Raw genomic sequence first — 24049 nt, 5'->3', positions numbered from 1 at the left:
GTTACACAATGTTAGGTTCCATATTAGGAGCTACCACCCAGGAAAAAGATCTAGGCATCATAGTGGATAATACTTTAAAATTGTTGGCTCAGTGTGCTGCAGCAGTCAAAAAACAAACAGAATGTTAGGAATTTTTAGGAAAGGAATGGTTAATAAAATGGAAAATGTCATAATGCCTCTATATCACTCCATGGTGAGACCGCACCTTGAATACTGTGTACAGTTCTGGTCACTGCATTTCAAAAAAGATATAGTTGCGATGGAGAAGGTACAGAGAAGGGCAACCAAAATGATAAAGGTGTGGAACAGCTCCCCTATGAGGAAAGGCTGAAGAGGTTAGAGCTGTTCAGCTTGGAGAAGAGCTGGCTGAGGAGGGATATGATAGAGGTTTTTAAGATCATGAGAGGTCTTGAATGAGTAGATGTGAATTGGTTATTTACACTTTAGAATAATAGAAGGACTAGGGGGCATTCCATGAAGTTAGCAAATAGCACATTTAAGACTAATCAGAGAAAATTCTTTTTCACTCAACGCACAATAAAGCTCTGGAATTTGTTGCTAGTGGATGTGGCTAGTGCAGTTAGTGTAGCTGGGTTCAAAAAAGGTTTGGATAAGTTCTTGAAGGAGAAGTCCATTAACGGCTATTAATCAAGTTTACTTAGGGAATAGCCACTGCTATTAATTGCATCAGTAGCATGGGATTGTCTTAGTGTTTGGGTAATTGCCAGGTTCTTGTGACCTGGTTTGGCCTCTGTTGGAAACAGGATGCTGGGCTTGATGGACCCTTGGTCTGACCCAGCATGGCAATTTCTTATGTTCTTATGTCCACTCAATTTTCTTAATCGGAGAAAGTTCTTTTTTACTCAACACACAATTAAACTCTGGAATTTATTACCAGAGAATGTGGTTAGTGCAGTTAGTATAGCTGTGTTTAAAAAAGGATTGGATAAGTTCTTGGAGGAGAAGTCCATTACCTGCTATTAAGTTCACTTAGAGAATAGCCACTGCCATTAGTAATGGTTACATGGAATAGACTTAGTTTTTGAGTACTTGCCAGGTTCTTATGGCCTGGATTGGCCACTGTTGGAAACAAGATGCTGGGCTTGGACCCTTGGTCTGACCCAGTATGGCATTTTCTTATGTTCTTAAAGCACTGTTATCGATTCAGCCTTTTTTCTCTGGAATTTCGAAAAATGCCAAAATGGATTCATGCATTGCACCATTTCAAAATATCTAGAACAAGGGGTCATGCATAAAACTGGATGGGGGAGAGAGAGACTCAGGGTTAACATAAAGTAAAATATTTTCCTGGAGAGGGTGGTGGCTCCAAGGACCAACTTCCTAGAGGGGGTGGGGCAGAAAACAGCATCTGTATTAATAATAATGATAATAATAATAATAATAATATCATACTAATGAAAAGGCACAGCAGAGGCACAGAGTATCCTTAGTGGAAAGAAAATGAGAGTACATCTGTAGAGATCAGAAGAGTCTGTGCTAAGGTACTCAATGGGAAAATAGGCAGATGAGATGGCCCCAACTATCTTTTTTTTTTCTGTTTCATTATTTCTATGACATTTTTTTTTGAAGACCCTAAAAATGCTGTGGTTTTACACTTAAAAAAGAGCTGTTTTGTGAATAATGTACATGAATGGCCAAAGACCTGTGAGATAATAATGGACTCTCGATCCGTTTCCCCCGCTCGGATTAATTCTAATTTATTTTATTTATTTAAAAATGTATAGACCGTTTATCAGGTGGAGGAGCACGTTGCTGCTAGTGCAGCATCTCGCTGTTACACACACGGGATTCCTTGCTTTTGATGAGGAAAGGCCGGCAGTGTCATTAAGGATTCAGGAGAATGGTGATGTAGGCTTGATCTTTCCAATCAGGCGTGTGAGGTCCAGTCCATATATACCCATGTATAAAGCATCCTCCATAATGCCTCTGTTGGTCCAGTTCATGGTTCATAGTCCATATTGGCCCAATCGGTGGCCTAATTGAAAGTACCCATCCTTACATTGATGAGATCCTGAGCACTTAAGGCAGATGGTGAGGCAATGGTTGGAACCATTCTACAGATAAAAACATATCATATGAGGGTTAATACACGGGTCCACAAAATAGAGATCACATCCTTATTTAACATTTACAGATTTGCAAGGAGCTCAATTTGCAAGGAGCTGAAATCTGAATGCTGATTGTGGTTTAAATTATGTCTAAGAACAGAGAGGGTCATTTGATAAACAGCCCGCCAAGGTCTGCGGGTACTTTGCCTGAATTTTCAAAGTGGACTTGCATGCACTTTGATAATTCGCAGGTGTCCCCAGTACAGGCCGCCAACACACGCACCTGCAGGGACACCTGCTCCCGAACAGGTATAACTTTGTGCCCGCAGATTTACCTGCATTCTATCAGAAATCAGAAAGATTCATGCAAATCCTTTCCCTGCCCCCAGCTCTGCCTCCCAGAATGCTTCTTGCCAGTGCTCGTAAAAGTGCACACGTGCTATTACACGCGCTGGCCTCCAGTTGATTTTCAAAAGGCAATTTACGTGCATAAACCGTGTTTTATGATTGTGAATCTGTTTTGAAAATCATCCCCTTGAAGCTCAGACGTTATGGCACGAAAGCTGCTGTGAAAATAAAAATGGGAAGAAAAAAAAAAACAACCCAACCCTCTTACATTCTGGTACTTTAATAAATATTATATCAGAGGGACATGCAATGAATTCTTATTTTATTAGTTTCCTGCGATGGATCCTTTTTAGATACAAGGCTCAACGAATACTTACTGTAATACATCTCGCATGGATTTATTGAGCTTGTATGTAAACAGGGACCCAGGGCACTTTACTGGCAGAGCTTTCCAGAAAGCAGCGCTCAGTATTTTCTCTGCTTGGAGGTAACTTGGAGCACCAGAACAAAAAAAAAAAAGCAAAACTGGAGGAGATGCACAGACACAGAGCCGCTGATGATGCCCATTTAACAGACATTGATCTCCAGTTTAGGTTTAAAAAAAAAAAAAAAAAAAAGATTGGTTTTCCACTTGGTTTATATCAGTATTTATTTTATCTTTATATATGTTTCTATCTTTACTTATATGCAAGCTTTCACTTTACCTGTATTTATGTCCATCTCTATTTGGATTTTTCTGGGAGCTTTAAGCCTCTCAGTTTGGCCAGGATCCAAACCATGCCAAGTTCCCACTGGGGTCCGGTGACAGGGTGTTAGTTCTCCTGCCTCGCTCCCTGCTCTTGTTATGCAGGTGCTCGATTTCTGCCAAAAAAAAAAAGCTCCTTATGTTTGATCTTAGGCAAAAAAAAAAAAGAAGAGGAGAGGAGAGCCTGCCTAGCTCACTGGGATTGAGACGGGGGGAGGTCGGAAGAACCTTCCTTTCTAATGTGCAACAGTCTTCTGAGATTCCCGGGGACATGGGGCTGTCAGGTCAGTGCACCCCAGCAGCCTCTCCAGGATAAGAGCCGGGTCCACTTCTTTTCAGCGATCAAAAAAAAAATGCAGCTTTTGACCCAAGCTCCGAGCCTCCGGAACTCTTTTCCGTTTGATGAACCCATCGCCCTTCAAACGTTTTGCCTCCAAATATTCATCCCGTGAGCCCCCCTGCTGGGATAAGGAATTTGCGCTAAGGGGAATTCTTTTAAACGCAGCCAATTCACTACAAACCTGTTTTTATTCTTTTCTTAGCTGTGCTCACCGTTTTACCGCGCCAGCCCCCTTAATGCATCGCGTGCACCCGCCTTGCAAACCATTTGCATGTAAAAACCTCACCTTTCTCCTGTCCGTATGGGGTTTTGTTTAGCCTTTTAGGCAGCTTTCACTGGACTATTTGCAAGAAGTGCAGCGCCAGGCTTTCCAACTCCACTGCCTTCCCCCCCCAATAAGCATTTTATGACTTTCTCCCTAGAGATCGGGGTCCCCCCCGCTTTTGTCCCTTGGCAGAGCTCTCAGGTGAGCCCGGGGTCCTGCACTTAACGCTGCTCACGTGCACAACCTGGAAGACCCCCTCCCCCCCCCCCCCCCTATTACAAGAAGAGAGAGTGAAGCGGCAGCCCCAGTCATCGCACGGAACGGTGCGCACTTCAGCGCTGCTGCGGGCGACGAAAGGCGATTCCGTGAAAGGCAGCGCTGCTGACGGAAGGAGGGAAGGGAAGTGCACACGAAACAGAGAGGAATCTACGCAAAAACAAACCAAAAACAAAACAACAAAACAGCAAACAGTGCATTTTAGGGTCGCCGCTTCTGGTTCATTAAAGTCAGACGGAGCACTGAGAATCTCCTAATCGCGGCAATGAGGAAATCAGAAGAAAAAAAGCAAGCACTTACCCTCTGTAAGGAGAGCATCCCAAATCCTGGAAAAATGAGATCATCCCCCCCCCCCCGGTTTCAGGGAGCCCTCTGTCCTTCCCCCCCCCCCCCCCTCCCAGTCCCTCGCTCGGCTGCTGTCTTAAGGGCTGTGACCTTCAGGAGCACCGTGGCAATTTGTGGCTGGTAGTGGCACCCAACACCCCCCACCCCAGGGTCCCCCACCCACGCAGCAGCGGTCCTGCCTGCAGCAGTCACGGAGAAGAAACCCGGCTTTCCAGCAGTTTTACAATAAATGCTGCCCCTGTGCAGAGGGGGGGGGGGACTGAATCACACACCTCGCAAACTCAATTAGTGGGCACGACGCGCCGCTTTGTGGCAAAGGTGCTAGCAGCGTACGGGCCCCCATCTTTCAGCAGGACAAATATAACGCCCGCCAAGACTCCCCCCCCCCCCCGAAGTGAATATTGTTAATGATGAAAGACGCTGCCGAGGAGAGCTGAGGGATGACTCCATGCCCTGCCGCCTCGGTGCACCGCTGGCCGAGCTGCACGGCACAACCTGCTCTCCCCGGGGAGCAGACGCGGTGCACGGATGCACTAACTGTGCCGTATTTGACATTAAGGACCGGGCACATCCGAACCCAGTATATGGGATGGGGGGGATGATGGGAGAGTTGTTGTATGCATGTGGCGTGCAGATCGCCCTACGTCCATTGCCCGAGCTCCTTCTTGCCCTCACCAACTTGCCCTGCTTCCATCCGTCTGTCCGTCCAGCGGCACGACAGCTGCCCGTGGACGGCGTACATTGTCTTCAAACCTGGTGCGAAGGTCTCCCATCCTCCAGCAAGTAACTTCCAGCTTAATGGGGTGGGCTTCGTTTTCAAGAGGGTTATATTGAAAAAGCACAGCAAACCATCGCACACATGCTTGTTCTCTCTTTTTTTTTTCTTTTAATAAGTTTTTCTTTTTTTTTGTTAAGCTATGATGACGCACATCCATTTTTCCTTCCTTTTGTTTTCCCTGCTTAACAGTACTGCTGTCTGCGTTGCTGCAGATTTTCTTCTTTGCATCCAACTAGATAAGCCTTCACTGCAGATCAGTGGCACATATTGAAAGGGCAGGCTCCGAGCCTTCGACCTGGGGTCCAGAAGTCATGGTGGAGGTCTCCCAAGCTGAACACTATACATCCGGCAAAAATCTTACTCTTCAGAAAGCTCTGTTCCTTGCAGGTTGTGTGCTGCCTTACTTTTGTTGGGCCAGCGAAAGAATGATGATGAAGTAGGTGGATCACAATTTGGTGGAATTTACTTCAGATTAAAAAAAAAAATTAGATGCAAATTTGAGCCTTTAGAAAGTTTTGAAGAAGCTAAGTTGGACACATTAAAAAAAAAATTCATTGAATTATTTGGTACATCTCTAGATCTGACGACCCTACCCATTTGGGCAGGTGTGCAAGCCGACTCAACTGCATTGTGAGCAAATGGCCCCCATGTAAAGACAAGCTCCAGAGTTTGCTGAGGGCTCCAAATTTGTTGTTTGTTTTTTTTTTTGAAATATTCTCCAGTTTTTAGCACTTGATTTCAGTGACTGCTATCTGAAGAGCTGAAAAAGCTCACCTGGGATCTGTATCCATATCACAAACGTTTACAGTATTATTTTATTGCCTGAAAAATGTTTCCATTTATATATCAAATGCTGTATCAAGGGAAATCAAATGTTATAAAGAAATACAGAACTATCTTTATACCAGTTACCAGTCAACTATAGAGTCCTTCATAAATCTTTAACATTAATACACAAATTCATCTATAATCTCCTTTATCTCGACCTTGAAATTCCATTAAAACTCCATACTTCTAACAGACCAATGAGAGAAATATCCAAAGGAACGCTACAAGCCCCTCCAAACAAAGCCACGCGACTCATCACATCTAGGGACTGAGCATTTTCGACAGCAGGCCCAGCCATCTGGAACAACCTCCCTGCAGAACTTAGGCTGGAACCTTGCCTGCTAACTTTTAAGAAAAAACTCAAAACGTGGCTGTTCCGCCAAGCCTTCCCAGAACCCTGGGATACACATTAGGCGTGATCTACTCATGATTAATGGATCCTCCCCTCCTCTGAATACCTGGATAGCATGGATACCGTCTCTAACATATGGACTATCTCTAGTCTGGACTACCTCTAGTCCGGAATTTGTTTCTCTCCCTTCAACTTAACTTTATATTTTTCTTCTAGCTTCCTAAGCTTCCAAGTTCACAGTCCTCGTTTTAATGTAACTTTGTTTTTTTTCCTTTATCTAGTTATTTTACCCCTGTTCGATGTAAACCGTCCTGATATGGTTTTTAACCATGAAGGTCGGTATAGAAAAATGTTAAATAAATAAATAAATTTATAATCTAATCTACATTAGCATGAACATAAGAACATAAGATATGCCATACTGGGTCAGACCAAGGGTCATAAGAACATAAGAAATTGCCATGCTGGGTCAGACCAAGGGTCCATCAAGCCCAGCATCCTGTTTCCAACAGAGGCCAAACCAGGCCACAAGAACCTGGCAATTACCCAAACACTAAGAAGATCCCATGCTACTGATGCAATTAATTCTATAACATATACCAATACAAGGGATGCTTGTGTCCTGGTATTACTTATGTACGGTGGCTATTGTTCAAGGACAGCCAATTTTATGGGTGTCTTTCTTTTTAGCCCCGTCTATTAATCTTTATTATCCAAAATTCAATGTAGATTTTCTATTTTGTCTTTTTCTTTTTTATCTAAAAAGATCCCCTTATCTCCCCGTTCTATGAGGCGACCCGCTACTTGTTTGTCAATACTTATCAGGACATCCGTCTCAATTGCTTCTCGCGGGGATCGCGTCTGCCTGCCCGACATGGGCCATGTTTCGGCACTCTTGTGCCTGCTTCAGGGGCTACGGGGGGGGGGTTGTGCTGTGTCCTAAACAGGTACTCGATATCTGTTAGTTCTCCAGTGTCATGTTGATAATGTTCCTACTCGTGGACGGCGCCTACCTTCTGTAGGCGCCGTCCACGAGTAGGAACGGGGAGATAAGGGGATCTTTTTAGATAAAAAAGAAAAAGACAAAATAGAAAATCTACATTGAATTTTGGATAATAAAGATTAATAGACGGGGCTAAAAAGAAGGACACCCATAAAATTGGCTGTCCTTGAACAATAGCCACCGTACATAAGTAATACCAGGACACAAGCATCCCTTGTATTGGTATATGTTATAGAATTATTATTGAAGGGAAGAGGTTGGTTGATGAACACTGATGCAATTAATAGCAGTGGCTATTCCCTAAGTATAATTGATTAATAGCAATTAATGGACTTCTCCTCCAAGAACTTATCCAAACCTTTTTTGAACCCAGCTACACTAACTGCACTAACCACCTCCTCTGGCAACAAATTCCAGAGCTTTATTGTGCGTTGAGTGAAAAAGAATTTTCTCCGATTAGTCTTAAATGTGTTACTTGCTAACTTCATGGAATGCCCCCTAGTCCTTCTATTATTCGAAAGTGTAAATAACCGAGTCACATCTACTCGTTCAAGACCTCTCATGATCTTAAAGACCTCTATCATATCCCACCTCAGCCATCTCTTCTCCAAGCTGAACAGCCCTAACCTCTTTAGCCTTTCCTCATAGGGGAGCTGTTCCATCCCCTTTATCATTTTGGTTGCCCTTCTCTGTACCTTCTCCATCGCAACTATATCTTTTTTGAGATGCGGCGACCAGAATTGTACACAGTATTCAAGGTGTGGTCTCACCATGGAGCGATACAGAGGCATTATGACATTTTCCGTTCTATTAACCATTCCCTTCCTAATAATTCCTAACATTCTATTTGCTTTTTTGACTGCTGCAGCACACTGAGCCGACGATTTTCAAGTATTATCCACTATGATGCCTAGAACTTTTTCCTGGGTGGTAGCTCCTAATATGGAACCTAACATTGTGTAACTACAGCAAGGGTTATTTTTCCCTATATGCAACACCTTGCACTTGTCCATCAAGCCCAGCATCCTGTTTCTAACAGTGGCCAATCCAAGTCACAACAAGTACCTGGCAAGTACCCAAACATTAAATAGATCTCAAACTACTATTGCTTATTAATTAATAGCAGTTTATGGATTTTTCCTCTAGGAACTTATCCAAACCTTTTTTAAACCCAGTTACACTAACTTCCGTAACCACATCCTCTGGCAATGAATTCCAGAGCTTAACTATGCACTGAGTGAAAAAGACTTTTCTTCAGTTCATTTTAAATGAGCTACTTGCTAACTTCAAGGAGTGCCCCCTAGTCCTTCTATTATCTGAGAGATTAAATAACTGATTTATATTAACTTTTTCAAGTCCTTTCATGATTTTGTAGATGTCTATCATATCTGCCCTTAGTTGTCTCTTCTTCAAACTGAACAGTCCTAACTCATAAGGCAGCTGTTCCATGCCCCTTATCATTTTGGTTGCCCTTCTCTGCACTTTCTCCAATACAACTTTATCTTTTTTGAGATGCGGCGGCCAGAATTGCACACAGTATTCAAGGTGTGTCTCACCATGGAGCGATACAGAGGCATTATGATATCCACTGTTTTATTTTCCAGTCCCTTCCTAATAATTCCTAACATTCTGTTTGCTTTTTTGATTGTCACAGCACACTGAACTGACAATTTCAATGTATTATATACTGTGACGCCTAGATCTCTTTCCTGGGTAGTAACTCCTAAAATGGAACCTAATATTGTATAACTACATCAAGGGTTATTTTTCCTTTTATGCATCACCTTGCACTTGTCCACATTAAATTTCATCTGCATATCTTCCAGTCTTGCAAGGTCCTCCTGCAGTTTATCACAATCCGCTTACAATGGCCATTTAAAACCATGGTAAGAAGAACATAACATAGTAGATATCAGCAGATAAGGACCAGCTGGCCACCCAGTCTGTCCAGTTGTACTTACCAGCACTCCCCTAGCTTAGGATATCTCCCAGCTGTCAGGTGTACAAGTTTGACCACCTGCAGGAGATTGCTCCTTGTCTCCATTTGTTTCATCTCTTCTTTTTGACACTACTATCTCAGGTAACTGAGCAGGTAAGTTTCCATATCTAGATCAAAACTCATGCTCCCACTTCTTTACAAATCCTCTCACTACCACTGCTTTCTGTAGGCTGAAGCACAGAATTCCTTTCCTGCATACCAGCTACTGTTCCTTGGTCGTTAGTGTGTATGTGCAGAGATACAAACACATTTATGTATAAAACATCTTTTTGGGAGGTAGCTGTACCCTCTCTGCTCTCTAACAGGCTGGCAGTTTTCTTTCACACTGTATTTGAAGCTATCCCACTAAACCCAATGGAGTGATACATTTTTTTTTTTTTTTTCATGACAGTGGTTTCCAAACACCCATTTGGGATCCATTTCTGAGCTGAATAAGACTTTCACCCTAATGTAAAGTAACAACAAGACTGGAATCAGAATGTGGGATGGTGTTTGTTTTTTCACAGTTTTAATGCCAGCAGTGTAGTGCCATATGCTGATGATGCACCAGCTGCTCTCTTACTGGCCTGCTTTGTGCTGCTGGTTTTACTGCGTGAGTGATCACAGTGAGGCTTTATTTCCTGTCTTCGGGGCCCCACTCCTGCTCGCAGACCCTCAGCATGAGATCCCTGAGTTTTAATGAGGAAATCTGATCTGGACATAAATTGTCCCATAAGCCTCTGTGCATTGCAGTGCTTAAGTCACCTTCATAGGAGGCGGAATCTTTGGAAAATGTTAAAGGTATTCAGTGTCCCAGTTTCTTCTTATTTCCTTCCCATCTGTTGGCTCTCTAATCTTTTATAGGTCAGTCAAAACTGTTTCTCCAATTGGAATGCGACGGGGGTTGGGGGAAGGGGCAGGATGGAGAATGGGGTTCTCTGTACACAGCAGAGACAAGATTCACTGCATTTTTCAAAGTTGTTTTCTGCTGAAAGGGGCAATGTGCTACTAAGAAGAAATGCCTGCGCCCACGCAGTTAAATAGAATAAATAAAATAAGGTGATGGCAGAAAAAAAACACTTGGCCCATCCAGTCTGCCCAGTTATTCTGCTTGTCATTGCTAAGAATATGTCCCAGCTGCTAGCCACAGAAGCTTGACAGCTTGTAGGATATTTATTTATTTAATTAATCACAGCACATGGCCCCTTTTCTCTGAAGGCACAAAATACAAGATATGAGATGACAACAAAACAAAATAAATAAACAGTCTAATACATCATAAAACACTAAAAACCACAGGAATAAAAGAAGCAGAAAACAATGACCCAAGGCTATAGAAAGACCTCAGAAAAAATGGTATGTATTAGCCTCTTTCCTAAAGTGCAAATATAACCGGTGGCCAGATGAGCCTCAAGTGGCAAATTGTTCTATACATGAGGGGCAATACAAGAAAAAGCACATTTCGTAGTACAGAGGTGACCAACTCCCATCCTCGAGAATCACAACTAGGCCAGATTTTTGGGATATCCACAATAAATAAGCATAAGATCGATTTGCACACAATGTTGGCAGTGCATGAAAATCTACCTCATGCACATTCATTGTGAATATCCTGAAAACCTGGACAGTTTGTGGTTCTTGGGAACTCAGTTGGCCACCCCTGGCCTAGTACATACCAGCAGGACCTTTTTACAGGACAGCACTTCTAAAAGAGCATCCTGTGATGAACAAAAGTCAACATGTAGGAATGTAAAATGCAAGCCGACTTTGTAAATAAGCAGCACCCCACCCCAAAAGGCTTTGAATGGCAGACAGATGATCTTAAATAATTGGACATGGGCAACCAATGTAGTTTGGCAAGAACCAGGGACATAGATTCTCTATAACTGCAGCCAACAATGCGAGCAGCCGTGTTTTGAATTAACTGGAGACAGTGAATATATTTAGATGATAACCCAATCAAAAGGGAACTGCAACTCTAGTAGTAATTAATGCATGGACCTCGTTGATGAAATCTTCTTTATGCAGGAAACTGTTTAAGAAGGCGCAAGTCCAAAAAGCAGGACTTCAGACCTGCTTGTTCTGTAGGACCATAGACAGAGAACTGTCAGTCAGGACCATGAGATTACAAACCTTGGTTTTGCACTGAAGTGGTTACCTCATCAAAAAAGAAGGAACATGAGTTAATCCCAGGGATCTTGGTCTAGCCAGTTGAATGACCTCAATTCTTTAAAAAATATGATCACCATTGATTAATGGGAGACATACATAGAGTTAAATTATGCAGTGCTTTTGCCTGTCTTTACCCAGTGAGTTATAAAGCTGAATATCATCAGCATAAGAGAAATATCAAGCCCCCAATTCCTGAGTAAGCCTTCCCAAAGGTTGTAAGTAGATGTTAATAAGGATAGACGAAATTATGGAACCCTGTCATATACCATAAAGAGCAGAGAATGAATCAGAAAGATGCTGTCCCTTAGCCACTTATTGGATCCTGTCTTGTAGAAAAGAAGAGAACCAGGCCAAAGCAATCTGGGGAATACCTAGACCCGCTAAGTAATCTGTCAGTATATGATGATTGAGGGTGTCAAAAGCTGAGCTAAGGTTGAGTAAGACAAGAATGAAGTTCTTGCATAGAAATATAGAAATGATGGCAGAAAAGGATCAAATGGTGCATCCAGTCTGCCAGGCGAGCTTATGGTAGTAACTGCCACGCCACATAAGTCACCCCCATATTTATCAGTTTCCCAAACCATCAAAGAAAGGACCCTTGTTGATTGCTGTTTGAGTCCAGTTCCCCATTACCTCTTGCCACTGAAGCAGAGAACAATGTTGGAGTTGCATCAAAAGTATCAGGCTTATTGGTTAAGGTTAGTAACAGCTACATCAGCAAGTTACCCCCATGCTTATTTGTTTTCCCAGATCATAAAATTCAGTGTCCTTGTTGGTTGCTGTCTGAATCTAATTCCCCTTTTCCTCTTTTCCCCCTGCCATTGAAGCAGAGAGCAATGATGGAGTTGCATCAACAGTATGAAGGCTTATTGGTTAAGGGTAGTAACCACCACACCAGCAAGTTACCCCTATGCATTCTTTTCTTCATTTCCATCCTCTAGCCTTTAGGGATCTACAGTGTTCATCCCATGCCTCTTCGAAATCTTTCACTGTTTTTGCCTTCACCACTTTCTCTGAAAGGGCATGCTAGGCATCCACCACCCTCTCCGTGAAGAAATATTTCCTGACATTGGTTCTGAGTCGTCCTCACTGAAGTTTCATTTCGTGACCCCTAGTTCTACTGATTTCTTTCCAACAGAAAAGGTTTGTTGTTGATTGTGCATCATTAAAACCTTTCAGGTATCTGAAGGTCTGTATCAGAGTGGGAGAATTACTTCTTTCATCATTTTTGCTTTTTGTGTATCTTTGGTTAATTTTTTTTGTCTCCCAGTCTTAAGTTTATTTTTTGTTTATTCTCTGTTAGTAAAAACTTGTATTATGAATAAGATGAACTGTGACCTAGCAAAGGATTAACTGAACAGATTCTTCAAGCAATAACTCTAAGGACATAGGACATGCACGAAAAGGGGATTTCCCTGGTGTTTGGGGATTTATAAGAGCCAAGGGCTAAACAACTTACAGGAGCAGTAAGATTGCTCCTTTTTTTTTTTTTTCTTTTCAGCCCAGGACATGTTCTAATGCTGTGACATTGCTGGGAATTAAGCTGGCTTTACTAGGTAGAAAACATGTAGAATAATTGAAAATGCACCATACTGAACGGAATGGCCACTGTAACAATGTAGCGCTAGAGAGATTACACTGATTTATTGAGAATGTCTTAACTCTTAATCTCAGCCATTCCAGATCACATCGACTTTATAAGTATACCTTTCCAGCCAGTATTTGTGTTGTTTTGGTTTTTTTTTTTTAACATAAATATCAGAGATTTCTGAAGCACAGTTCATTGGAAAAATGGAAAACCAAGTTAGGGTGATGGGCATTGCAGGACTTTCTGTGTAAAATGTCAAAGCTTGTTTCGATTCACAGCACTGTGCTTGCAAATAACTAATGGAAGCATAATTGTTTCTAGGTTATCAGAAATAAGCAGAATAAATTAAACAGATTTCCTTATCTTTTTAATCTTTACCTTTTGGGTTTTCTAGTTTACTTTCCAAGCTCTACATATTATTGGACAATCAAACATATGAAAGTTAAATACTGGCGAAAAGAACGTTTGCACCAGCTGTAGCCTGTACTTCATTTTTTTTTTTGCAAAAGTATATCAACTCAGGAAAGAGCAATTTCAGCCTCATTTTCCAGGCTTATAGAACAGCAGCACTAAACGGTGTAGAAGAAAGCGAGGTAAGCAGTTACAGTGTGCAGACTCAGGGAAAAAATGGGCTATGTAGGAATAATTTGTTGCCTCTCTGGCATATGTAGAGTGAAACCACGCTCCGGAAAACCCTAAAAACTGAGTGCCATTTCCAACCAGGGGCAAACTTCAGTGCCTGCCTGGGTCAGCGGGAGGGTAATAATTTTAAAAGCCACTTCCACAAGTAAAACGAGCACTTTACTGGCAGAAATGACCTTTTACAAAATTATCCACCCAATATCAGGCCGATACAGAAAAACGGGCGGGAGAGCCGGCGAGCGCCCGCTCTCCAGGCCACCATCCTGAATCGCTCTCCAGGCTCCTGTCAAAAAGGAGGCGCTAGGGACACTAGCGCGTCCCTAGCGCCTCCTTTTTGACAGGAGCGGCGGCTGTCAGCGGGTTTGACAGCTCACGCTCAATTTTTCCAGCGTCGGTTCTTGAACCCGCTGACAGCCATGGGTTTGGAAACTGGACGCCGGCATAACTGAGCGTCCGTCTTCTGACCCGCGGGCCGCAGGCAGATTTAAAAATTTTTTTTTCATTTTTACTTTTTTTTTTTACTTTTGGGGCCTCCGACTTAATATCGCCATGATATTAAGTCGGAGAGTGTACAGAAAAGCAGTTTTTTCTGTACACTTCCCCAGCGCCAGCAGAAATTAACGCCAGCCTTTGGGCAGGCGCTAATTTCTGAATGTAAAATGTGCAGCTTGGCTGCACATTTTGCTTTCTGGATTGCATGGGAATAACTAAAAGGGCCATCAACATGCATTTGCAAGTTGCGGGCGCTATTAGTTTCGGGGGGGTTGAACGCGCATTTTCGACATGCTATTACCCCTTACTGTATAAGGGGTAAAGCTAGCACATCGAAAACATGTGACCAAACCCGGTGGAGCGCAGCCCATATGTGAGTAAAAGGATTCGTAGGCATGAGCTTACCTGCAGTGTTTCCGGGATGGGGGTTCAGGAGGGGATTGCACTTAGGTACATCCGTTTGTGTTTTCAAAATGTGCACAAAGGGCTGGATTTTAAAAGCCCTGCGCGTAAATCCGGCCGGATTTATGCACGCAGGGCACTCGCGAGCCGGCGCGCCTATTTTGCATAGGCCGCCGGCGCGTGCACAGCCCCGGGACGCGCGTAAGTCCCGGGGCTTCGTAAAAGGGGCGGGGAGGGGGCGTGTCCGGGGGTCAGGGGAGGGGCGGGACCGGGGCATGGCACCGGCCCAGGGGTGTGGTCAAGGCTTCCAGACCAGCCCCCAGGTCGGGTGATGGCGCGGCAGCAAAAAAGGTTTGGATAAGTTCTTGGAGGAGAAATCCATTAACTGCTATTAATCAAGTTTACTTAGGGAATGGTCTCTGCTATTAATTGCATCAGTAGCATGGGATCTTGGTGTTTGGGTACTTGCCAGGTTCTTGTGGCCTGGTTTGGCCTCTGTTGGAAATAGGATGCTGGGCTTGATGGACCCTTGGTCTGACCCAGCATGGCTATTTCTTATCTTCTTATGTTCCTAAGTTGCTACATCGATTCCCTGTCCACTTCTTCATACAGGTTAACCTTTTCTTACTCACCTATAAATGTATTCACTCTGCAGCTCCTCATTACCTATTTTTTCTTCTTTCTTCCTAAATCCTTCCTCGTAAACGCTATTCATCTGGCAAGTCACTCTTATCTGTGCCCTTCTCCTCCACTGCCAACTGCCAGCTCTGTGCTTTCCACCCGGCTGTGCTGTATGCCTGGCATAGACTCCCCGAATCCGTACATCATGCTCCCTTTCTAGCTGTATTCAAATCCAGTTTAAAAACATAACTTTTTTGAAGCTACCGTTACAGTAAATCTTAAGTACTTCTCTATAATAAGTATCCTTCCCACAGGCTCTTGTGAGTCATGTATGTCCTGTGTTGATTAGATTGTAAGCTTCATGGGGCAGGGACTCTCTCTTATGTATGTCTGTACAGTGCTGTGTATGACTAGTAGCATTTTAGAAACAAGTAGAAGTAGTAATAGTAGTAAAATTGGAGATGCAGCACAATTAATGCTACAATCAGGATTAAATTACCGCTAGCTCATTAATAGCCCAAGTGCTCTGAGCCTATGGTTCCACAGAACTTCTGTAGCACAGAGGCTCATTATTGAATGATACATTCATTGAGTTCTAGAATATTCAGCCCAGTATTAAACAGTGCAAGCACCAGGTCACTACATAAGCCTCCATATTTTTATCTTTTTACTATAAATGGAATAAATGGTGGCCTTCCTTATCTTTCTGTAGCATTGGATTATTCTTACCATGTTTATTTGATTTGGAAATGTAACCCCCAGCTCCTTGTTCCACAAAAAGAAATAATCAGGGTTCTTGCGGACGGAGGTAGGGTTGAGGGATCCGAGGGGGAGGGGGGGAAGAAATACAAATCTCTGAGACCTTTTGGAGAATTGTATCCTCTTTTAATTAGCTTCTTTTCACTCGCACAATCAAGACATGAGATACAGAAAATGTTGTACTTCAAAATAATGCCTCTTTAATTGAAGAAAGTCTCAAGATTAATACTTAGGGGTAATTTTCTTAAGGATTTATGCGCTTAAAACCAGATTTTACACACGTAAATGGGCCTTTGAAAACTGCTAGAATATATGCCATTGAATTGTTAATAGGTTTTATGTGCATAAGTGCACTTTTGAAAAATGCTACAATATTAGCTACTTTTTTACATGCCTAAATCCTTTTGAAAATGACCTCCTTTTACATACGTAACTCCTTTTGAAGATTATAATCTATTTATGAATAGTTGCAGTTCACGATAGCAATAGAGGAAAAAGTCCCTCTTGTTGGAAAGCAGACTTCAACACAACTGTTGCTTGCAGACACTTCTCAGCTTACAAGGGAAATAGCCTGGGGTTAGGGCAGAGTCCACACAGGGGCTCTTCCACTCCAAAGGTTTCAGATGCATGCCGCTGTCTGACAACTTATCCAATTCTCTAGAGCTGTTCTTACTTTTCCCATTTTGAACCAGATGCTGGTAGCTTCTTTAGGTCAAGGCACAAACAGTTTTCTACTCGCATGGCCCCCTCCTGGGCTGTTGCTCCCAGGAATTCTTCTGGTGGGTTGGTGAGGATTCTAAACTGGAGAATCCTCGCTTCTGCAGCAAGGGTAAAAGAAATTTAAGCCTTCATAAATGTTCTCCTGGTTTCTTTCGCTTAGTGATGCATTGTGGCCAGGGCGTTACCCCTCCAAGCTCTCAACCACCTTCCCTGCTCTACTAAAGTTTCCTCCTTCTTCATTGAAGGGCTGAAATGTTTCTATTGGGGGAGGGGGGGTGTCTGTGCACTCTTACCTATTGCCGAGGTCTGATGACTGCACTCCCAAAGGCAAACATTATGTGCACCAGGTAATATAGTTTCCCTTTGCCCAAGGTAAGTTACTCTATAGTAGGGTCAAAGGGTCCCTACATAATTCTTAATCATGATATTTGCCATGATGGAGCAAAGCTGATGGCACCAGAGCCTGTTTTGTCTGCATTGTTGTCTCAATCATTAGAACTCATGATACAATGAGAGGATACTTGAGTTATAGGGATTGCAGCTGCACTGCCAAGGCCGGATGTAAGACTATGGCGAAGGGTGCCTCTTTGAAGTTGGGCTTGCATGTGACACTATAGCAAGCAGAAGCAGGCTTCTCTCTGGCCTGGATATTTGGCACCTCCAAAATTTGGCACCCAAGGCAACTGCCTATGTTGTCTCTGCCTAAATCCGGGCCTGGGCACTGCATAGCTTTCTTGGTATTTTTAAAATTAAACTATGGTCTTACAGCAAGGGTTTGAAGTCTGAAATCTGTTGAGAGAAAAGCAAGATAGTACTCTTTTAAAATAACTCATTTCTGTGGAATCGATTCTCTGTGCTCATTCAACCAAGGTGCAAAAGTCAGAAGTTGCCCAATAATGCAACTGCAGAGAGGCATTTCTGAATAAGGAAGGGCGTGGTAAGTAACTGGATTCCTACAACTCTCAATTTCTCTTATGACTGTCGAGGTCCAGGCAGTCACCTCTATCCAGCAGGGGGACATCGTGTTGCCATTTCCTCAAACAGGAGAATAAGGACAGCTCTAGATCTCCCTCTTCCTCTTCTGCCTACACACACACACACACACACACACACACGCTTCCTTTGCAAACTGTAATTCATCTACCAAGAAAGTATAGATCAAAAGAAAAGAGAAAAAAAATTCCTATTTGTAGGACAGGAAAAAATAGCCGCAAACGCAAAATGAGGAAACATTTTCTCACATTGTTTTAACGGAAGCCGGTGTTTTCTAACAATGTATGGACATTTTCATGGTCCTCTGTGTCTGCACATCTGTCTCTGAGACACAGTGTGTTTGTGTGTCATTCAGTGACTGCCTTTTGTTTCGGCAATGCACTTGTACGTCAATGGGGGTGAAAGTTTTAGGGATGTGCATTCATTTCGCTTTGTTTCTTTACTTTCCCGCATACATTTTTTATGTGCCTAAAACTGCACTTGCACGCATAAAATCGATTTCACGCATGGCCATGAAGGCGTGCGTAAGTAAATAAATAAATACATTAATAAATAAAAATGCATTTTATGCACATAACGAAATGAAACCTCATAACGAAATAAAAACCTCAATGACAAAAAAATAGCAAAAATGAATTAAACTAATAAAAATGTTCCCCTTGCACACCCCTAGAAAGCTTGCATTTTAAGTTGCGTTTAGTGTGTATCATTGGAGAAGATGTGAACTACGATGTTCAGAAGGTGAAGATTCAGGGTCTGTTTTCTGATGCACATGCTAATATAGGTAGTTGCTGGCATAGATTATGATGTTTATTTTACTGAAGTGCCATAGTCCAAGAGTAAGCGAAATCCACTTTTTACCTCCTTCTAATGGACCTGTCATCGAAAATCCCTAACTAGCTGTTCCTGGAAGCTTCTTTGCCTCCCTGATACCTGCAGGGGCTGCCCATAGCATTATATTTTCCAGCAGCCCTCTCCTGGGGTTTGATTGCATTGCTTCTGCAATGCGCCCGAGCCATGCTGGCACTGATTGCATACTCAGGCTACTGTCCTTTTTTTAAATGCCCTCAGTCGAAAGATCATCCCCTTCGCGGGTCAAGCTTCTGCAAACTCATTTCCCAGGCTCATAACGGATTTCTTCTCCTCTGTAACCTGCATCAGGCTCTATGTAGGATGGTCATGCTGGCTGCTAGAGCTCTGGGACTGCAGATCGGCGTTTCTCGTTCCCACCTAGAGCACCGAGGCTCAATGCAGTAGAATTGCGTGTACAATGTATGTGTGCTGTTACCTCCCCTGACCTAAAAACACGTTTAAATGCCTCTTTTTACCCTGGCTCTGTGAAAAATGTCACTTTTAAACCGGCTTGAGGAGGGCAACTTTCATCCATGCCAAATTACCTGAGTGAACAGAAAATTATCCTCAGAGAGGGGAAAATATTACAAAATGGTGATGTCAAGTAAAGGTAGAGGTTACTGAGAGTACAGCATCAGGGACATGTCTCAGGTGTTGGTACTGGCCCGTATTGTACCTGGTTACGTTTCATTTCTGGCCTGGTGGCCCAGTATGGCATAGTTTGCTGCTCTAGCTGCTGTTTCTCCTGCTTCCCCCAGGAGTATAAAAAGCTTTTCTTGCTCATTCTTTTGTGGAAAGTCTTGCATTTTCTCTCTTAGTTTTGGGAAATGTGCATCTCTGAAATCTTTATACCTTGCACAGCATAGGAGGAAATCTATTTCTGTTTCTATTTCTCCAGTGTTGCATTGCATACATGGTCTGCCTTCTTGGGATTTCCAGATTAGATTTTGTCTGCATCTTTTTATGTCTAGTCTGTGATCACTTATCATGTATTTGGTGAGAGTCTGCCTGTATTTTTGCATTTGTGACTGAAGTGGGGGTATTGTGCTAGCACATATTTTCTGTGTAGGGATCTGTAGCAGTCCAATTTGTTCTGTTTTCCAATTTTCTCCTTCCAATTCTTGCTGGGTATTTGTAACCTGGATCGGCCATTGTTGGAAACAAGATACTGGGCTTGATGGACCCTCAATCTGACCCTCTATGGCAACTTCTTATGTTCTAATAGGAGGTGTATTGGTATTCTAGGGAAAACTGCAATATTTGCATTGCTGTCTTCTCATATGCTGGGTTGTAATTGTTTGAGTTCTGGGTGTTAGTGCTGGATTGGTAGGGCAGGTTGAGTGTGGTTTTTTTCCCAGGGTTTTGTGTTATTTCACAGATGCCCTGGTAGTGTTTGTGCCACTGTTATTGAGATAACACCAGAATTTGAATATTCTTTTTTGCCTGGTAAATAGTAAGGGGAAGTGTCCTAATTTTGCTCTCATCCATTATTAAAGGTATTTCTGTGGACACGGAGTACAGAACTGGAGGTGAAGGATTTCTGTTTGGGTTCCATCCCATTCCGTATAGTTTTGGGTTAATGATAGACACTCACATATAAAGAATTAGTTGAATGATGCTAACAAATAATTTTAATAATAGTTTTACTGGGGATGGTTGTTTTTGTCCAGATATTTCTTTGTGGCATATGGAGCTGCTAGGGCTTTTTCTTATACTGTCTTTATAGCCAGTTTAACTTTCCCAGATGCACTTAGTCTCAAACCAAGGTAAATATAGTCTAGGATATGCTCAACTTCTTGTTTATTTAGGAAGAATTTGAATTTGTGTTGGAGAGGTTTTGACCTTTTCTGGAAAATCGTAATTTTTGCTTTCTTCAGGCTTTCCTGTAGGGCCCGTGATTTGCAGTAGCTCTCTAGCAGGTTTGCATTCTCTTGTAGACCTTCTGCGGTGGGGGACAGAATGACCAAATCATCTGCATATAGCAGCAAATCCACAAATTAAACAAACTATTGAGACAGTGATTTCATACTGCCTGTATTTTCACAGCAAAAGCATGAGGCAAGTCATTGCATAGACTCGGCGGCGAGCGCAAGCCCCGGGATGCGCGTATGTCCCGGGGCTTGAAAAAAGGGGAGGGGCATGGGCGGTCTGGGGCAGTCTGGGGGGCGGGGCGTGGCCTGAGCCTCCAGGCACAGTGGCCATTTGCCGCTGTGCCTGGGATCGTGGGCTGGCCGTTTGCTGGCGTGCATAAGTTACGCCTGCCGGGAGGCAGGCGTAACTTCTTCAACAAAGGTAAGGGGGGGTTATAGGTAGGGCTGGGGGGTGGGTTAGGGAGGGGAAGGTGCGGGGGGCGGAGGGAACGGAGGCAGGCTGCGCGGCTTGGCGCGCGCAAATTGCACAATTGTGCACCACTTTGCGCGCGCCGACCCTGGATTTTATAACATGCATGCGGCTGCACACGCATGTTATAAAATCGGGCGTAGATTTTAAAATCTGCCCCAAAGAGAAAATAAACCAAAAACTATCTACGCTAAATATAAGTTTTATTGCACTAAAGTAATGCATTCCTTGATTAGCTATTGGGAGCTACACTTTTTGTGTTGCTCTGGTGAATGGAGTGAAACTCCTGAAAGCTAGTCAAGAAATGTATTAAGTTAAGTCCAATAAAAAGGCTTTACCCTTTTTTTTTTTCTTAAATTGATCATTACTTCCGAACGTAATTCACATTTATCATTTTCTGCAATAACCCTCTGTACTAAGACACATCAAAACAGTTATCATCTTCTCAGCAACTGTATGCAGTAGTATGCATGTCCATGGTGGATATCCTGAAAACACCCCTGACTGTGGTGGTCCCTGGGACAGGTTTGGGAGGCCGTGCCTCAGTAACCAGTGGGTTACAGTTGGTATAATATTACTTCCAGAAAGCGGGCTTTCTAAACATATCCGAAGCGTGGGACACTATAATCCAGTACAATGATGAATCTAAGACATACGGGCATTCGGGAGAAGCTGAAACCCTCTTCTCTCATATCCACAGGAAAAAAAAAAAATGAATGTAAGCTTTGCAAGCGAAATCTCACCAAACAGTGGAGGTGTGCGGACATCTCGGAAAAGTGTTCAAACTGATTTGATGAATCCGCAAAAAATTTGGTGGTTTCACTAAACCAATAGTTTTTGGGGTTTTTAAAGAAAAATCTTAAGGGCGTTTCTGTGAATCCACATCGGATTTTCCTGATTTATAGAAATCTTGCTGCAGGCAGTAGTAATTTTCTTAAGGGGCGCTGGGGGGGGGGGGGGGGAGGTACTGGGTCAGGGCCAGCGGTGGCCTCCAGCTCCCACTCGAGGTTACAGTGGGGGGGGGGGGGGGGGGAAAGGAAACAAGTTAAAAAAAATTCCAAGTTAGCGACCTGATGTGACCCCCCACTGGCTGAGGGCCAGATGGGAGGAAGAGTCCTCGTGAATCTATATCGAGTCTTTGTGAATTGGCTCCAGGTTGTCCCAGCTCTGCTGGGGAAAGTTGATAAGAGTTCTGTCGCGTTCGAACCAGGCTGAAATGTGCCTGCTTCAGATTGGACCTCATCCAGCATCCCGCATCGTGTTGCTGTACCTCTTCCACCGCGTGCGAGTCCGTCTGCCCGAATGCACACGGTGCTGGGGTGAGCCGGTTTCCGTAAGCCCATGCACCGGCTAAATGCAGATTTACCCCCAAAAGATTGTCTTTGATATTTTCCTCCCTTTACAGGTTTAGAAATAGGTGTGGTGTTCCACGGCGCGCGTACCTCTAGCTTCATTATGAGGAGGTGCTCCCAGGGGCGCGTTTAGGTCGGGGGAGGGAAAAGTAACACACGCATTCCATTTTTCATGGGGAAAAGTATCCCCTAGGAAAAGCAGGCGTCTGCGGAGACTGTATCCCCGAGGCAGTTTTCAGCGTGAAAGCAAGTGATGCGTACTTTCGCGCTGAAGACTGGTGCAATGCCCGCAGGACTTTGCAGCAGTGCGGGTGGTGTGATTACTGCTTCCGCACAGTAAGGAATGAGAGTGCGTATATTTGTGATGTATATATATATCAAGAGGAATAAAATGTGACAAAAGTCTATGATTTAGATGAAAAAAAAACCCACCAGAATTCAGTGGGTAACTGCTTCATATCTCGACTTGTAAAGTGATTCAGCAAAGCAAAGAGGAACCTCCCGATGGAAGCGTTAAGTGTACTGTGAATTGTTCACATTTGATCAATGTACTTGGTCATCTCTCCAGTGCGATCTAAATGTAATTACATGCAATTTTGCACCAGCGGTGTTTTTGTAGCATTCCTTTTCCGTCTGATATTTTAACATACTGTTTTTGTATTTGCTTACAGAAAACTATTTAGAAGAAATTTTTGATGATGTGTGTAGTTGGGTACACAAGTAAGTGTTCCACATTTCTGTTTGTGTGTAGAGGAAGGCTTAAGGCACTCCAATTTGCCTTGTGTGTAGGGAGACAGGAGAAACTGGAAGAAGCTAGTCCTTCCTGCCAAAAAAAATATCAATTGCTTCTTCATGAATTATTGAGCTGTTTTGCCCTCTCCCTTTACAGAAGATCCTCTCTCGGATCTCTTTTCTTCGCCACGCAACTCCATGGGCTTTAATTGATGAAGAAGTAGTGCACAGAAGGGCCTGGAGTCAGGACTGGGACATCAGCTTTGCTTAGAGTTCGCACTCTCTTTCTTGGAGACAAAACTTGCTGTAAAGGCAGGAGGAAAGTCATGTTAAAAAGAAGCTATCAGTGCCTCAGCTGTATCAACAGTATTGATTAGCAGGACCCCTAATCTCATTTTCCTGCTCAGTAACTTTAAAATAAATACAAGAAAAAGACAAAAGACCCTGCTGAGGGCCGTCTTGCTCAAACTCCTGAACACATTTTTGAAAGCGTGTTATACGTAACTTGGTTTTAGGCTGCCTGTTATCACTCGCAATTTGACGCAGCCCTGGGTTTAGACCCTTAAACTACCGTTGAAGCTGAAGGAGAAAAAAAATCTTATATCTATTTAATTAAATGTTAGATTTCTGCTCTGCCTTTTGTGGCTGGACGGTCACATCAAAGCGCATTACGGTAGGATTAGATTACAATTAGATCATAGGATTGAGATAACACAGTTAAATCATAGGATTGAGGTACCTGGGATGTGAGTTACCAAGCCAGGACCTGATCAAATTTTCATGAGAAGCTGGAGTCAGGTTGACAGTGCTAAGTAAGACTGTGGCTGCACAGTTTTGTCTACCTTCCCCTCCCTTCCAATCCATAACAGTCCTCTGTTGTCTGCTTCCTCATGTACCCAGCACGGTACACGGTAATGGATACAAGCAATCTTCTGTGTAAGCTGTGTGTGCGCACACACGCGCGCGCCGTGAAACAAGTACAACCAGGAAACCACAGCATGCACAAAATAAAAAGGACCATAGCACGATGCTTCATAGGACTCGGGGGCCGGCGGAA

At 43.2% G+C, this 24049-nt stretch overlaps 1 protein-coding gene and 1 long non-coding RNA gene across 9 annotated transcripts in view; one reads left to right on the top strand and one right to left on the bottom strand.

The window, feature by feature from the left end:
- The window catches only part of EBF1 (EBF transcription factor 1), a 486294-nt gene that overhangs the window by 233273 nt on the left and 228972 nt on the right, over nucleotides 1–24049 (top strand). The window lies entirely within an intron of this gene.
- Nucleotides 1689–5214, bottom strand: LOC115079845. 3 transcript variants are annotated; one of them, XR_003853399.1, is made up of 3 exons: nucleotides 5064–5214; nucleotides 3122–3278; nucleotides 1689–2075 (listed from the first exon to the last, which is right to left on the bottom strand). It is a non-coding gene; the product is annotated as an uncharacterized LOC115079845 (long non-coding RNA). The 3 variants fall into 3 exon arrangements; XR_003853400.1 differs by lacking the exon at nucleotides 5064–5214 and adding an exon at nucleotides 4344–4387; XR_003853401.1 differs by lacking the exon at nucleotides 5064–5214 and adding an exon at nucleotides 3789–3891.

The sequence above is a fragment of the Rhinatrema bivittatum genome, chromosome 18 (assembly GCF_901001135.1).
Source record: "Rhinatrema bivittatum chromosome 18, aRhiBiv1.1, whole genome shotgun sequence".
NCBI classification, from domain to species: Eukaryota; Metazoa; Chordata; class Amphibia; order Gymnophiona; family Rhinatrematidae; genus Rhinatrema; species Rhinatrema bivittatum.
The sequence above is the reverse complement of the archived record's forward strand: the minus strand, read 5'-3'. Positions and strand labels throughout refer to the sequence as shown.